This window comes from Simochromis diagramma, unplaced genomic scaffold (genome assembly GCF_900408965.1).
Source record: "Simochromis diagramma unplaced genomic scaffold, fSimDia1.1 OVJJ01000596.1, whole genome shotgun sequence".
NCBI lineage: Eukaryota > Metazoa > Chordata > Actinopteri > Cichliformes > Cichlidae > Simochromis > Simochromis diagramma.
This window is the reverse complement of record NW_024387245.1, coordinates 4,332,601-4,347,944: the sequence shown is the minus strand read 5'-3', so window position 1 is coordinate 4,347,944 and position 15,344 is coordinate 4,332,601.

Genomic DNA, 15,344 nt, shown 5'->3' with positions numbered 1-15,344 from the left:
AGATGAGAAGTGCCAAGCTTTTATTTATTTATTTATTTTATTTAAGCAGATCAATTAAAATGTAATAAAATGGAACCCAACTTGGAAGAGTCTCTGCAGACCTCTCCAGACAGGTGGTTTCCTTGAGTAAATTCAGCTGCTCATAAGGTCAATGATATGTGTGTGTGTGTGTGTGATGTTTCTGCATCAGTTATGAAGAACGTCTATCTGCCTGTCTCTTCCTCAGTTTTTAATCCGGTGCTATTAAATGTGCTGCTGCGCACAAAGAGATAACGGATGTGTGACAGGGTACAATAAATGTTTACTACACCGCAGGTCATGGAGAACAGTCAGCAGTCTGATGCTGTAATCGTGCCATGCCTTTCCTCACATAACATTGATGCTATACATGACTGCAGTGCCGTGTGTTACATATTCGTATATATCAAGTTTATTTCCTTCACCATTCTGTAACAAAGGCTGAGATTAGGTGGTGTGATGAGGGCTGTGAGAAATTTGAGAATGTCTCTTGTTTGGTAATATTGGAGCAGCTAATTTAGTATTATAGATAGAGTAGTGTTCACCTAGTTTCTCATTATTGAAAGTGTTTATTTTTATGTATATACTGATACTGAAATTTCACAGCAACAGTAGTCTTGGGGCACTTTTTGCACAATTTCACATTCAGAACCCCAAAAATCTCCTTTCCTTGTGAGCAATTACTTGGTGAGGAGGAAGAACTTCCTTTTAAAAGGAAGAAACCTCCACCAGGACCAGGCTCAGGGAGAGGCAGCCATCTGCCATTACCAGTTGGGTGGTGAGGCGAAAGGGAAGGCATAACAAATGAGCACAGAGAGACAGCAGACAGCACAAAACACAAACTACAGGAAAGAGAAGACACAAATTTAATATTTTTAGAACATTTCCTGCTCGACCATCTCCAATTTGCATAAAAATTTGATTGTGCAAAATTTGAACATAATTAACGAGTCCTGTGAAATTTGAGTTTTGTATACTAAATAGTCTGTGGGAGCACTAGTATGTGGGACATTGGCCTGAAAGCGGGGCACCTTTGTTTTGATTTTGTTTTGAAGTTATAGTATATAGGAATTTAGAAAAGCGTTTCATATATAAAGCTAAAATTTCATGGCAAACATTATAAAAGTCCAGACTTTTAGTCAATAAAACTTTAGGGAAATCGGTTTAACAGAAAACATTCTAATAATTTTACGATTTGAGATTTGAGTGAGTCAGATCTTGAAAATGAAAAAATATGAGTACATTTAATTAAATATTTCTAATGTACAATTACAGTACCATCTGAAGAATCCAGTATTTTGCTCTATTTGGACTGGACCATGTGCTAATATTTCTGTTTTTGTGGTACAACTGAATATGTCATATTTACTGAATTCCACATTAAAGTTGAATGAAAATGGCATTTTCTTCATTTCTGTGACTGAGAATTTCATGTTAAAAAAGTATTCTTGTGTAATTCGACTATATAACTAGTTGTCTTTTGCTATGGTAAGTATTTTATTAGTGTGTGCTCAAATATGGGACTTTACAGCAGTGCTAATGTAAGTTTGAAGTCTACTCTTGATAGTAGCGCGTGCCTGTCTCTTGAAACTGGGAGCTGGTTCCACTCTAGATCTCACTGACAGCTGAAGGCTCTACCTCACGTTGTACTTTTGCAAACTCTAGAAACCACAAGAGAACACGAGGAGAAGAAATCTAAATTCAATTCTAAATTTAACAATGAAGAGAAGCTAACATGGGGGAAATGTGACCAGCTTTTTGGATTAACTGGAGGCTTTTCTGTCTTTAAAGACTATATGATAATAATAAAGAAAGTAGTAAATGCATGAACTAGTTCTTATCTTTACTTTGAGAAATTTTTTACAATATTGTGTAGAAAAAATGTCACTCCCAGAAGTCTATTTCATGTGTGATTGAAAAGCTTTCACTGTTGGAAAAAAAAAAAAAGACGTGAGGGTTTATTACAGCAGTAAAAAAAAGTACCAGTCCTAGCACAGAACCCAGCAGCACTCCATGACTAACTTTGATGTAAGGAAAAGTCCTCGTTTACTTAGGCCACGTCCACACTAATGCATTTTCGTTTGAAAACGCATCATTTTCTCTCTGTTTTGGCCTCCCGTCCACACTGAGACGGCGTGGAAAACGCTCTTGAAGTCGCAGCTGTTCCGTCGCAGTGTGGACACTCGAAAACGCAGACTTTCTAAAAACGATGACGCATTTTAGTCATGTGATGCAGTCATGTGACGAATTAAACAAAGATAGCGGAGTGCATTATACAGCGGTTGTTTTGATTGCTCTCAATTTTGACTGCCCTAAAAAAGATTGATATCAGTTTGTACATGCTCCAGATAGCTTTTCTTCAAATTCTTTAATTCTCACTCGCTTTCGTGCATGCGCAGGACTGGAACGTAAGCGTTTTCGGCCGTTTCAATGTGGACGCACAACTCTGTGAAAACGACTGAAATTAGAGCCAGCTTGAAAGCCTGCAGGGTTTAGCTTATTAATAATGATAAACTGATAATTAATGGCAAGACTTCTTTGAGCAGTCTTATATGGCTGATGTCCAATAGACATGCTGATGGTTTGATGAAGTAATTATTGAGTTTAGCTCAGAGGGATCAATAGGAGAGAAGCATTATACATATACATTAGGAATTTCTAAAAACAGCTGTTGAGTCTTGTTAAAACATCTGACAGCTGTGAGAAGGTTAAGATGATGACATTTTTTTTATATTATCTAACAATTTAACATTTTATTCATAGAAAAGTTTATAAAGCCATTACTGCTGAGAGCTGAAGGAATACAAGTTTCAGTTGGGTCTCTGTCAGCCTGGGATTGTTTGTGTTTTCTTTATCAGTGATGACTTCTAGGAAGTTTTCATTTTACAGCTTTTTGTATGGGCTCTTTAAAATAAGTTGCCTTTCCAGGAACTTCACTTGGGCCTGCTCTTTAGTGTGCATTTGTACCAGGAATGATACAAGATAACTCACTTGTGTGGGAATAAAGTTTGAGTATTTGCTCTCCATTGTGTTGGCACATGGAATAGTTACTGAAACGTGGTCCTAGTACACTGCTCAAAAATCAGTCAATCAATCAAATAAAGGAACACTTTGAAAACACATCAGATCTCAATGGAGAAAACGTTATGCTGGATAAATGACAATGATGAAACTATGGAGGGTTAAATTTGAAGAAAGTCCATTTTCCCAAAATTCCATTGCAGCAACTCACAGTGATACTCAGCAGTTTGTGTGACCCCCACATGCTTGCATGCATGACTGATAATGTCTGGATATGCTTGTAATGAGATGACGGAGATGGCGTTGTGAATTCAGTTCTCAAGTTGCTTTTACAAGTTTGTGTAGAAGGAAGAGAAGGTTTAAAAAAGTGCTTTGTTTTATCTTTTCTAATGTTTTATCAGTCTAATGTCCAAGGGGACATTCACACCAGTGTCCTGCTGGAGGTCATTTTGTAGGGCTGTAGCAGCGATCATCCTGTTCCTCCTTAAACAAAGGAGCAGATACTGGTCCTGCTGATGGGTTAAGGACCGGCTGTCCTAGACTAACTGCCAGTGTCCTGGAATCTCCTCCATGATGTTAAAACTGTGCTGGGATTCACAGCAAACCTTCGGGCAATGGCACATATTGATGTGCCATCCTGTAGGAGTTGGCACATCAACCTCTGTTCGGTCCAGGTATCACCTCATGCTACCAGTAGTGACACTGAAAAAACAGTTAGAAAAGATGAGAAGGTAAAACTTTTGTAACCTGTATAGCCATTCCTGTTTTTTCAGCAATATTACAAAATACTTGAGATATTCAATATATACTTGAGGTGCATTGTTTTTATCGTGTCTGAAGACAAACTCTAAAGCACCTGTAACCCTTGTGGTGTCCTCGGATAAAATAGGTCCCTAGGTGAATGGCAAACAAGCATATGGGAATCCCGAGGACACCACATTAACAGTGGTTTATGTCTTAATGCTAAGCTAGTTTAACATGCTATAATCGTAAATAATATAGAGTTATGACAGTGGTATCAAACTTGTTATCTTACCATTAAAATGTTTTAAGCAAAAACAGGCAAAGTATTTAGTCATCACGAAATTTTAGTTGAAATTCAAAGTCAAGTATTTTTGTTTGAGAGTGACCATTTGAAAGGTTTCCAAATTTTGAAATAATTTGGAAACCTGACAGCCGGCCTGATTTGCTTTTCAACTCCTCGCCAAAGATGTTTATTGTAAGCCATCATGTAAGTCAAGATCAAGAATAGTTGGCATCAATGTTCCCTCTAAGCTGCGCACGTGCGCAATTGCGCACTGCTGGCACAGTCTCTGCACACAGAAATTCTGTGTTGCGCACAAAAAAAATCTAACCTGAATTGAAATTAAAATTAATACTTTAACAATTCTGTTTTGCAGTGTTAGTCAGTAAGTGACTGGCTGCTCCCATATGGGAACGATGCCACCTTATCCCATAGCGTCCTTATGTGCCTACGCCGGTGTTTTAGCTAGGAAAGTGGCGTGGCTGATGTGGAGTGAAGCCACATTAATGACAACGTGTACAACCATTGGAGATGTGAGCAGGACAGACGGAACAATTGAGGGAAAAAGTGTGGACTTTATACCAGTTTTTAAATTGTGTTGATAGGTCACGTAAAACCAGATTTGTGATAAAAAATATGCAATGTTTGGTTTTCTTCCTGAATACTGTCGTTGTTTATATTTACTGCAGGAAGAAACGGTTAAATCGGCGTTTTATAAGAAAAAAGGCCCGAAAGCCTGTGAGCAAAAACAAACCCCACCCCCCTCTGCCTTTCCTATTCGTCCAAAAAAGTACCATGTCGACCAATCAAAAAATGATATGGCAATGTGGCATCTAGTTTTTAAGAAACGGGGGAAGTTTTAGGAGTGACGGCGGTGCTTTGAGATGTGAGAGATTTGAGACGTTTAGCGCAAATCTTGTGTAGTTAGTGTGTAGTGTAGTTAATAGTTTTGTTGTGTGTGTCAGAACAATGAGGCGACTGCTGAATGTTACAGGTGCTACAGGAGAGATACATCTCCTGTTGTCAGGCCTGCAGGTATCAGGCTGTTGTTCTCCTTTATCTCATAGTGGACAGAGATTATTTTTGTGGCATCAGATTTGATGCAGAACAGCTGATTGTTCTGTAAATAGTTTGAAATGTTTATTTAAAAACGCCTTGGCTGCATTAAAAAAAATAGCTGCAAAAAACTTTGCTTGCCAAACTGAGTTACTTTTTTGAAGAAGTAACTATATAATTAATTGCCCAACACTGGTCATTATATACTGTATTTTGGAGACAGAGAGTTACAGGACTCTCTCCCAGACCACAGACTCATAATACAAGTCAGAGCTCTAAAAAAAAAAAAAAAGAAAGTTGTGTTTTCGAAATTGGAGTTCAAGTTATTTTTACTTCCAATAGTGTTAACATACTACACAGGTCAGGAACAAGATTCTTTTTTTACATTTTCATTGTAAGTGGGCTAAAGCAGTTAATTAAAAGTAGTCTAACATAAATGTAAACGCTGTAATTTGATTATTTTAATAAACCATGAAACTTGGATGGATTCGATGTCGGCGTGACCACAGTCCACACGTCTGATGTCGCTCACAGTGGTCCAAGGGACCGCTCAGGGAGTTTGTGTGTTCGCTCAGACACGTGAAAAATTAGAGGGAACATTGGTTGGCATCTGGAAATAGCTGGCAATGTCAAACCCATTTTCATTTGCAGATCTCCTGCACTATGAAGTCACTCTACAGGAGAGTCAGAGTGAGTGAGCTGATAAACGATTGAGTCATAACTATTCAGCTCACAGGCTCAAGCTGGCTTTTCGGCATATCTCCATTTGAACCACCAGTCATTCACTCGGCAGCTCTTCATTGATTCTCTGCTGTAGGGCCATGTGGTCTGGGGACTAGCTATCATGTCGCTCAGCTTCTAATGAAATGAGATCAGATAATTGATGACAGTCACATCAAGGAAATAAGAGTGTCGCAGACTTTTAAACCACAATCATTCTTCTGTGAGACACGATTGTCTGTCTGTGTGAGTGTGTGAATAAAGAAAAAAGCAGGACTGGTCTTTAGCCATTTGATATGCCTCTGGAGAAATAAAGTTGTCCAGTTGAAGTATGCAGATAATTCCAGGTTTAAGTCAAATTCCTTCCCACTTGGTGGTTTTGGCCAGTAGTGCTATTAGCAAAAGCAGCATTACATCAAACTCACTAATAGCTGAAACACCAGAATTAGCTAGGGTATTAGTGTTAGCTATTAGCAAAGGTAAGTGTGACAAAAGCAGCAAGACATTTACCACTTTAATTTTAAAGAAGAGAATTTAAGGCTAAATAATTATCTAAATTGTGTTGTAACATTCACACTTGTTCAGCTTTGACATCAAGTATAGTGACAGCTGTATTGGCATATGGTGTTCCTACAGATTTGAGGATTTTGGTGCCATTTTAATGGGAACGAAAGTGATCTAAATCAAAAGCTAGCTCTAGTCAGTGGGCTGTGTCTATTGTAGAGTTATAAATATAAAGTTTAATGCAAACAAATATGCATCCTTTTATTTATTTTTTTATTTTGAAAGACTGAGGGGAACACAATGTTACATTTTTACACATCTCAGTTAAAAAAGCACATGGACAAAATTCAAAAGGAAATGAGCCACAGCTGGCAATGCAGAAATAGATAATGTTATCCGTCTGTCTGTAATGGTGTTGTGGGAAAGTATACAGCAGCAGAAAAATGCTTCCTACTGAAATATAGTTATTACAAACAAGCAAGTCATGAGCCATCAGCAGGACCAAAATAATGAGTCCAGAAATCTTACCAAGTAAACATCCACAGCTGGTGGGGATCACTGTACGTGTCTGGACCGAGTGTCTGGTGCCCAGTGGAATTTCAAAGGCTGATGAACCCGTGGGGATATTCTTAGTGAGAAGTGGAGACCGTGTGTCTGAGAAAATAACTATTGACCTTGTTGGATTTTTAATTTGGTAATAGCAGGATGAAGAGGACTGCCAGGAAGATGAGGGCGTGGGACATTTGGTCAAATTCCCAAACTGATTCCCTCCAACTGGATGGTGAAAACAATATAAGCTGTATAGAACATATGTAGCAGAGGAAAGACACCTTAAAAAGAAGAAAAAAACAACAATGCTTGGAGCTTTCTTCCTCAATCACTGTGATTTGCCGAGTATGATTTTATTATAACGAGAAGAAGTATTTTTGCTAAATCGCACAGACTGTTCGGCATTTATCTGCTGCATCAAACTCTACACATAACTACTAGTTCATCTACAACTATTTGTAGTCTGTCCCCCAAAAATCGAGACAATTGATTGGCCCAGTGTTGATGCATATTTTATGTGTTGCTCAATGCAAACACAAGAAAATCAGTACAGCCTGGTATGAGACTATTAATCAAGCTATATCAACTATTCTTACTCTATTACTAAATTACTTCAGAGGCAGACGAGGCTACTGAACAACTTAGCATTTGTAGTTGTAGCCTTCAGCTAATATTATTACATTATAACTTGTGTATTTCCCTACCAGGCAATAGATGGCTGAACACAGTTCTCTGCCTTGAGCTAATGAGGTCCCACCAGAGTCAGCGTGATCAACATTAAGACATAAAGCAGCAGCATTACAATGCTCTCAGAGGAGGTATAAGCGCACATCTCTGTCTTTGCTTCCCCCTTCTTCTGCTCACTTCAGCTCTCCGCCTCCTTCTTTTCCTTTTCTTTTCCTTGTGTCCTCCTTTTTGCTCCTTTTTTTTAGTTCTTAATCAGCAACCCCTTGTTTAGCTCCTCTTGTCATTGTTGCGCTCTGTCTTTGTCATGGGATTCATTTTATGTAGTTAGGCACAATGAGATTCCACTAAATCTGGGTCAATTTTCTGTCTGAAGATTAATTTTACATGAACCTATTTCTAGAGCTCGCCGACACACTCGTACATGCACGCAAGCACATGTACAGCAGACACACACGCTGCACCTATTCATCATGCAACCAGTCCTACCATCCCCCATGAAGGACATGCACACACACACACATGCACACATAAACGGGGCATCCTTATTTTGCTGTTTTACCATGCAGGCAAGGAAAGAGGCGAAAGGCATCACGGTTATGATCCTCCAGGAGCAGAATAATCTGCTGAGAAGGGGGAAGCGGACGATTTGGATGTGTAGATAATTAAATCCTGGCCTGTGAGAGGACTAATGATGAGATTTTCTCAAAGCTGCTCGACCTTATCGTTTTCATCCGAGCCATGAAAACAGCACTGACTGCGAATCATGTTGGCACTTTTATTCATCACTCAGCAGTTCACTCTTTGAGAGAAGACTCTTCTGAGACATGGCAAAGTCTAGATATAGCCCAGCGTGAACCTGATGCTCTGTCCCAGAGCCGAGAATAAATATGGACCAGCTGGAACCGCCACACTCAAATCAGATTGCTTATAGGCACCTTTGACATTTAGCTTGAAACTGTGTACAGATGGGAGGCGGGATCTTGCTATAGCTTCTTTTTATCATGTTCGTATAGTTTGCATTCAGCAACAGGCAAACTAGAAATCTGTGTTCAGAAGAATTATGCAGAGATGGTGCCTTTAGTATTTTGTCTTTTGAAACTCATTTCTAAGTGGAACAAATGAAACCTCTTGACTCCGCAATAAAAGATTTTGTTGTTATATAAGATTGTCATTGTCAGCTTTTACCCCCTTTTATTCTTTAACTAAAATAAAGGAACTTTTGCTCAGGTTTTTGCACTTTTTTCAAGCAACTCCAAGTCTTATTGATTATGTAACAATTTTCTCCTTAATCAGCCCTATTATTAGACTGAATCAAATATAATACTCAGGTAAAGGCTTTTGATGCCTCAGACATAGCGGTGCAACTGTGTTGTCATTTCGTGGTTTGCTGGAATTGGTTTTCATTTCTTTGATCTCCACCAGCAAGGAGATGATCTTTCGCAGAGTGCTGATCTCTGGAGAAGAAAAAGAGAAATAAAAAATTCTGGCTTGATGCTGTGAAACACTCAAGGATGCTGTCATGTGATACATTTAAGTCCACCGTATTTTACTGAGTGTTTGAAGCTATAATGATGATGTAAAAATGGCTGTAATTCCTAAATGTTAATTGTGAGACAATATTCCTAAAACTGTGTGCAAAAACATTTGTGACCAGCAAAGACCAATGACCGATTCACCATCAGCCACCAGGCCCAGGATCCCCCAGCAGCCTCTAGGCCCAGGATCCACCATCAGGCATCAACAACTAAACAGGTGTGTTTGCATCTTATCTGAGCCGCCTACAAAATGCCACCAAAGAAAGCCACAGTCTCCGAGGATGAGATGGAGGAGATTAAGAAATCTCTAAATTACATGTCAGGAGAGCTTTCTACTATCTCCAAACAACAGAAATGGCTTTTGGATATGATGGGACACATTAAAGAACTGCAAAAACTAAATGAAGAAAAGGACAAAAAAATAGCCCTACTTGAGTCCCAAGTGGCAGATCTAGAGCAGTACACCCGTATGAATGACTTTGACTTAATAGTAAGTGGATTGGAGACCAAACACAGAATGTGTGCCAGAGCTGTAGTGGCAGAGGAAGGCAGGGAGCCCACTGAAGCTGACATCGACTCTTTGGAGCAACAAATTCTCAATTTCTTTAGTGGCAAGGGAATTACCAATAATAGTAAAGATATTGAAGCTTGCCATCCTCTGCCTCGAAAAAATAATAGTGGAAAACCATCTATAATAATTCGTTTTGTGAACAGAAAATCAAAAAAGGAGCTACTAAGACAAGCTATGAAGCTGAGAGGAACCAATGTCTACATAAACGAGCATCTGACAAAGAAAAATGCTGACATAGCACAACAAGCACGAATACTAAGAAGACAAAACAAGATTCAATCAACATGGACTGCAAACTGCAAGGTCTACATCAAACTCAAAGGAACACCAGAAGAACAAAAAGTTGTGGTCATTAAAGAACTTTCAGAACTGGATAAATACTAGAAATGCTAAAAAAATAAAATAAAAAAAAAACTCGAGACACTAACTACAGAAATAAATCATATAACATGACAAAACTGTGATAAATAATCAATTTTCTTAGTAAGGTGAAAATGAACCTTACCCATATATAAACATTGTATATAAGGACTTGGGACTAAAACCCTTTGAGTATACTGATCACAGGCCATGGGACTTGAAAAATGATATAGACCCTGAAAACAATTTCTATACCCATAAGTATGATCAAAAATGTGAGTATTATACAAATGAGCAGTTCAATCAAAATATAATAATGGATAATGTAATATCAATCATACATTTTAATAGTAGAAGCCTCAATTCAAACCATTCAAAAGTCCTGGACTGTCTGGCACAGTTTTCTAAGAAATTCACTGTCATTGCAGTTTCAGAGACTTGGTTAGATGGGGATCAAAACTTAGTGAAGATTGATGGCTATGACATGTATTGCACCAATAGAAATAAAAAAAAGGGGAGGGGGTGTTGCCTTGTATACTGATAGTAATTACAAATGTAGAATCATCAGTGAACTGTCTCTAGCACTGGATAACATAATGGAGTGCATAACTATTGAAATAGAAGCTGAAAAGTCAAAGAATCTGCAAATCAGCTGTATCTACAGGACCCCTGGATCATGTATAAAAACGTTCACAGAGGAAGTGCTGAAGATATACAATCCCATTAACAACATGAAAATGACATTTATATGTGGTGATTTCAATATAGATTTGTTGAATCCAACTGTGAACAGTGCCATCACTGATTTCATCCACATAATGTACAGCATTAGTCTTTATCCCTTAATCCGCTGTCCAACAAGAATAACCTCACGTAGTGCTACACTTGGCGATAATATTTTCACTAATGTTGTTGACAGGAATGTTCTAAGTGGATTAATAATAAATTAATTAAATGACCATCTACTGGTTTTTGCAACAGTACAGGGCTACGCCAGGATTAACAGATGTGAAATTGTAAATAAAGGAACTAAAGGATTGGAATATCTAAATAACTTTCAAGTACAAAATACAAGGACTAATGACATAACACAAATTGCAAATGGTTTTAGTTATTTTTTTCTTGATGTTGGTCCTGGCTTGGCTAAAGAAATTGTAAAAACTGGGCACCCTCCTAAAACTAAAACTATTAATGTAGTAAACTCAATGTTTATGAGGGGAGTAGATGAAAAGGAAATTATGGATGTAGTCACATCCTTTAACTCCAAGAAATCAACTGACTGTGATGGCATTGATATGCACTTAATTAAAAATATTTTTGGATGTATTGTGAAACCATTTACCTACATTTGTAATCTGTCATTACAAAGTGGTTTATTTCCTGATAAGATGAAAATTGCAAAGGTAGTTCCAATATATAAAGCTGGAGATAAACATCTTCTCACAAACTTTCGGCCCATCTCTCTACTACCGCAGTTCTCTAAGATGCTGGAAAAAACATTTTACAATAGATTATATCACTTTATCATAAAAAACAATGTACTATATGAACAGCAGTATGGATTTAGACCCAAAAGGACCACACCACATGCCATAATGGAGTTTATAGATACAGTAACAACTGCTATTGAAAACAAAGAATATGCTGTCGGAGTTTTTTTTAGATTTAAAGAAAGCATTCGATACAGTTGATCACAACCTTTTACTTAACAAACTATGTACATATGGGGTCAGAGGGGTGGCCTTATCATGGGTTAACAGTTACCTTAAAAACCGTAAACAATTTACCCAAATAAATGCCATGAAGTCAGAACTGAAACCTGTTGTGTGTGGGGTTCCCCAAGGATCAGTTTTGGGGCCGCTGCTTTTCATATTGTACATTAATGAGATATGTGCTATTTCAAAGTCTTTGAAAATAATATTATTTGGGGATGATACAAACTTACTGTGCTGTGGAAGTAACTTGGAACAACTTCTGAATGAGCTAGAAAATGAATTAAATAATCTGAAGACCTGGTTAATAATAAATTAACATTGAACCTGAGCAAAACAAAATTCATAATATTTGGGAATCGTACATATTCTACTAACAGTAAACTGACAATAAATTACACTGAATTAGACAGAATACCTGAAATAAAATTCCTTGGTGTGATAATACATCACAAACTATCCTGGATTCCCCACATTACTCATATCAAAGGCAAAATATCGAAGTCTCTGGCAATTCTCTATAAGGTCAAGGATCTCATAAATCAAACGTCATTATATACTCTCTATTGTTCTATTATACTGCCGTACATGACATACTGTGTGGAAGTGTGGGGAAACACGTATAAGACACACACTCATCCAATATACATTCTGCAAAAAAGAGCAATAAGGATAATAAATAAAGCTACTTCAAGAGAACCATCAAATCCACTTTTTATCAAATTAAATATTCTCAAATTTAAAGATTTGGTTGACCTCAGAAATGCGCAAACAATGTACAAAGCAGCAAATAAATCTTTGCCCCACAACATTCAGAACTTGTTCCAAATAAGACCAAATACTCATGACCTGAGAGGAATCCTTATGTTCAGCAAGCCAGTAGTAAGGACAAATATAAAATATCAGAGCATTACAGTCAGAGGAGTTAGTGTGTGGAACACCTGTACAGATGAAATCAAGACAAGTACATCAATACAAAAATATCACACGATTGTTCAAAAATAATAAATTGCATGAATATAGGAAATCTTCCTCTCAGTGACTGAGTTGTCTCATTGTGTCCTCATTTTTTTTTATAGATCAAGGCCTGAGTAACCCAACCTTAAGTGTTCAGTAAGGTGTTTGTCACATAGATATAAAACAAGCTCAGAGATTAAGCGGGTGTTATAGACAGGGTGATTCGTTTATGTAAAAATGTAGTTTGTTGTTGTTCTGGTTTACGTGCTGAAAATGTTTTTTATTTGTGTATGTTCAATGTGTTAGGCTTGTACATAGTTAACCATATATGATCAAATAATGTTGAATCCCGGATATGGATTTGTAAGCAATGAAATTTGAAATAAGGGGGTAGGAACAAGAAAAGTGTAAACTTCATCCTACTCCTTTTCGAGCACACGCATTCTGTAGACAAAGATATATACATGAAAACTTGATGATTTTTAAGTTGTTTTTTTTTTTTTTTCTGTTGTTATTTCAATTATATTTGCATGTTTGAAATAAATTATATCTATATCTATATCTATTTCTACCAAAGTCTACCACAGGGAATGCTCTGCTTCTATTTTCCTCATGACATTATTTTAGATTTTGTTTGGTAGTTTGATAGTGTGGGCTATTTTTACCTGGTGCCTTGGTGGAGTAGATCTAAAGCTGGTTGATCGATACCATAGAATTAAACCATTCACAGGAAAATGGTTTGTGGGAATCTTTTCTTCTTCTTTTCTCTATTTGTCTCTTACAGGAGGTCCATACAGTACGTGATGAGGTGGGTGTGAGTGACTGGTCTTGCCATAACTACGATGCTGAGTGATACCCAGTATATAAATCATTGAGGAAAAATTGTAATATCAGACCCTAGTCTGTCTGGAGACAGTATTTGTATGTAATGAATTTTAGGTCATCCAAATGTGATAAAATAGCAGCAAACAAAATCGTCAGTCACAATTCAATTCAATTTTATTTATATAGCGCCAAATCACAACAAAAGTCGCCTCAAGGCGCTTTATATTGTACAGTAGATCGCACAATAATCTACTGTAACAAATTAACAGTTTATTCTGTCCAAAGGGATCAGTTCTCTTGGCTGTATTGCACAAACAAACAGTCTAATCCATGACAAATTCGTAAATAAATTCTTTTCAAATTAATTCAATTTCTATAGCGCCAAAGGACTATAACAGTCACCACAAGGTGCTTTAAATTGTAAGGTAAAGACCCTACAACAACAGAGATAAAATCTCAAGAATCAAATGACCCTCTGTGAGCAAGCACATGGTGACAGTGGAAACGAAAAACTCCCTTTTAACAAGAAGAAATCTGTGGCAGAACCCGGCTCAGAGAGGGACAGTCATCTGCTGCAACCAGTTGGAGGTGAGGGGAGGAAGACAAGACAAAAGACAAGATGTGGAACAGAGTCAGAGATTAATAATAACTCACCTTTTACATTTACTGTCAAATTAATGTTCATATTACATGGTCAGTAGTAACCATGGCCATAAAAACCATGCGTGCATGCCAGTTGTGTTGACTATACTATTATTAAGAACAATTATTGTTGATAGGAAGGCCCCAACCATACCTTACTAATGTGGGAGTCAACCACTAGGACCACTCCCTCCACTGACCAATTAGATCATGATCTTCACCATCTAACAGGGTACTGTTATGCACTGGCATGCAACATGTGTGACAAAGCAATATTTCAACTTGTCACAACATTTTGTTTTGTCTAAAGTTCTTTCTTTAATATTTTGCACATGTAAAATTTATCAACATTAGAATCTTATGTTAATGTGGTTCTTAATCAGTCCTAACATAGCTTAAGGTAGCATACACTGCAGTCCCAACCAGTACTCACTTGAGTAGCGATTCTTCTAGGAATCAAAAAGTGCTCACAAAATGACAAAGGACCTTGAGCACAGTTTGAGTGAAGACCCATTAAGTAATCACTATGAGGATGTTTCACTAAAATGGGACAAATATAGGACAAATAGCAATTCCTATTAACTCCGTCTGACGGTGGAAGGACGGTGGAGCTAAAACCTTTAACTCAGTCAAAGGATTGTGTCCACCTGCCAGCTGAAAATACCCAGTTGGAAGGGCTTGAAGGCATTATGGAGACTTTTTTAATAGAAATGTTATGAAACAGAACATTGGTTGAAATGATGTCCGTGTTTCAACCTGACAAAATCCACTAAGCCTTTTTTCCCCCATATCTATGTAACTGTATCCAGGGATATGATCTGGTAGACCGAGTACTACTATGAGCAGTAGGTCATTTCATTATAGTTCAGTCATTTTTCACTTGTACAAGTAGGATTTAGGGTTTTTTCTCTGCACTTTCTCTAGGTAAAAAGTGACAGTAGTAAAAAGTTGAAAAAAAGCATTTTCAAGGCTGAACACCATCAAACTTTCAATGGCCAAGAAAAACAACATGGGTACACCTATAGCAGAATTGACACACAGCACCTGTGCAGCTACTGCTGTTTAAAGTGCAGTGTAAACACATTATGTCAAAACCTCAGAAGAATCTACCAGAGAGTATGATACAGAGTGAAATTACAGCAGAAAACATTTTTTGGTAATAA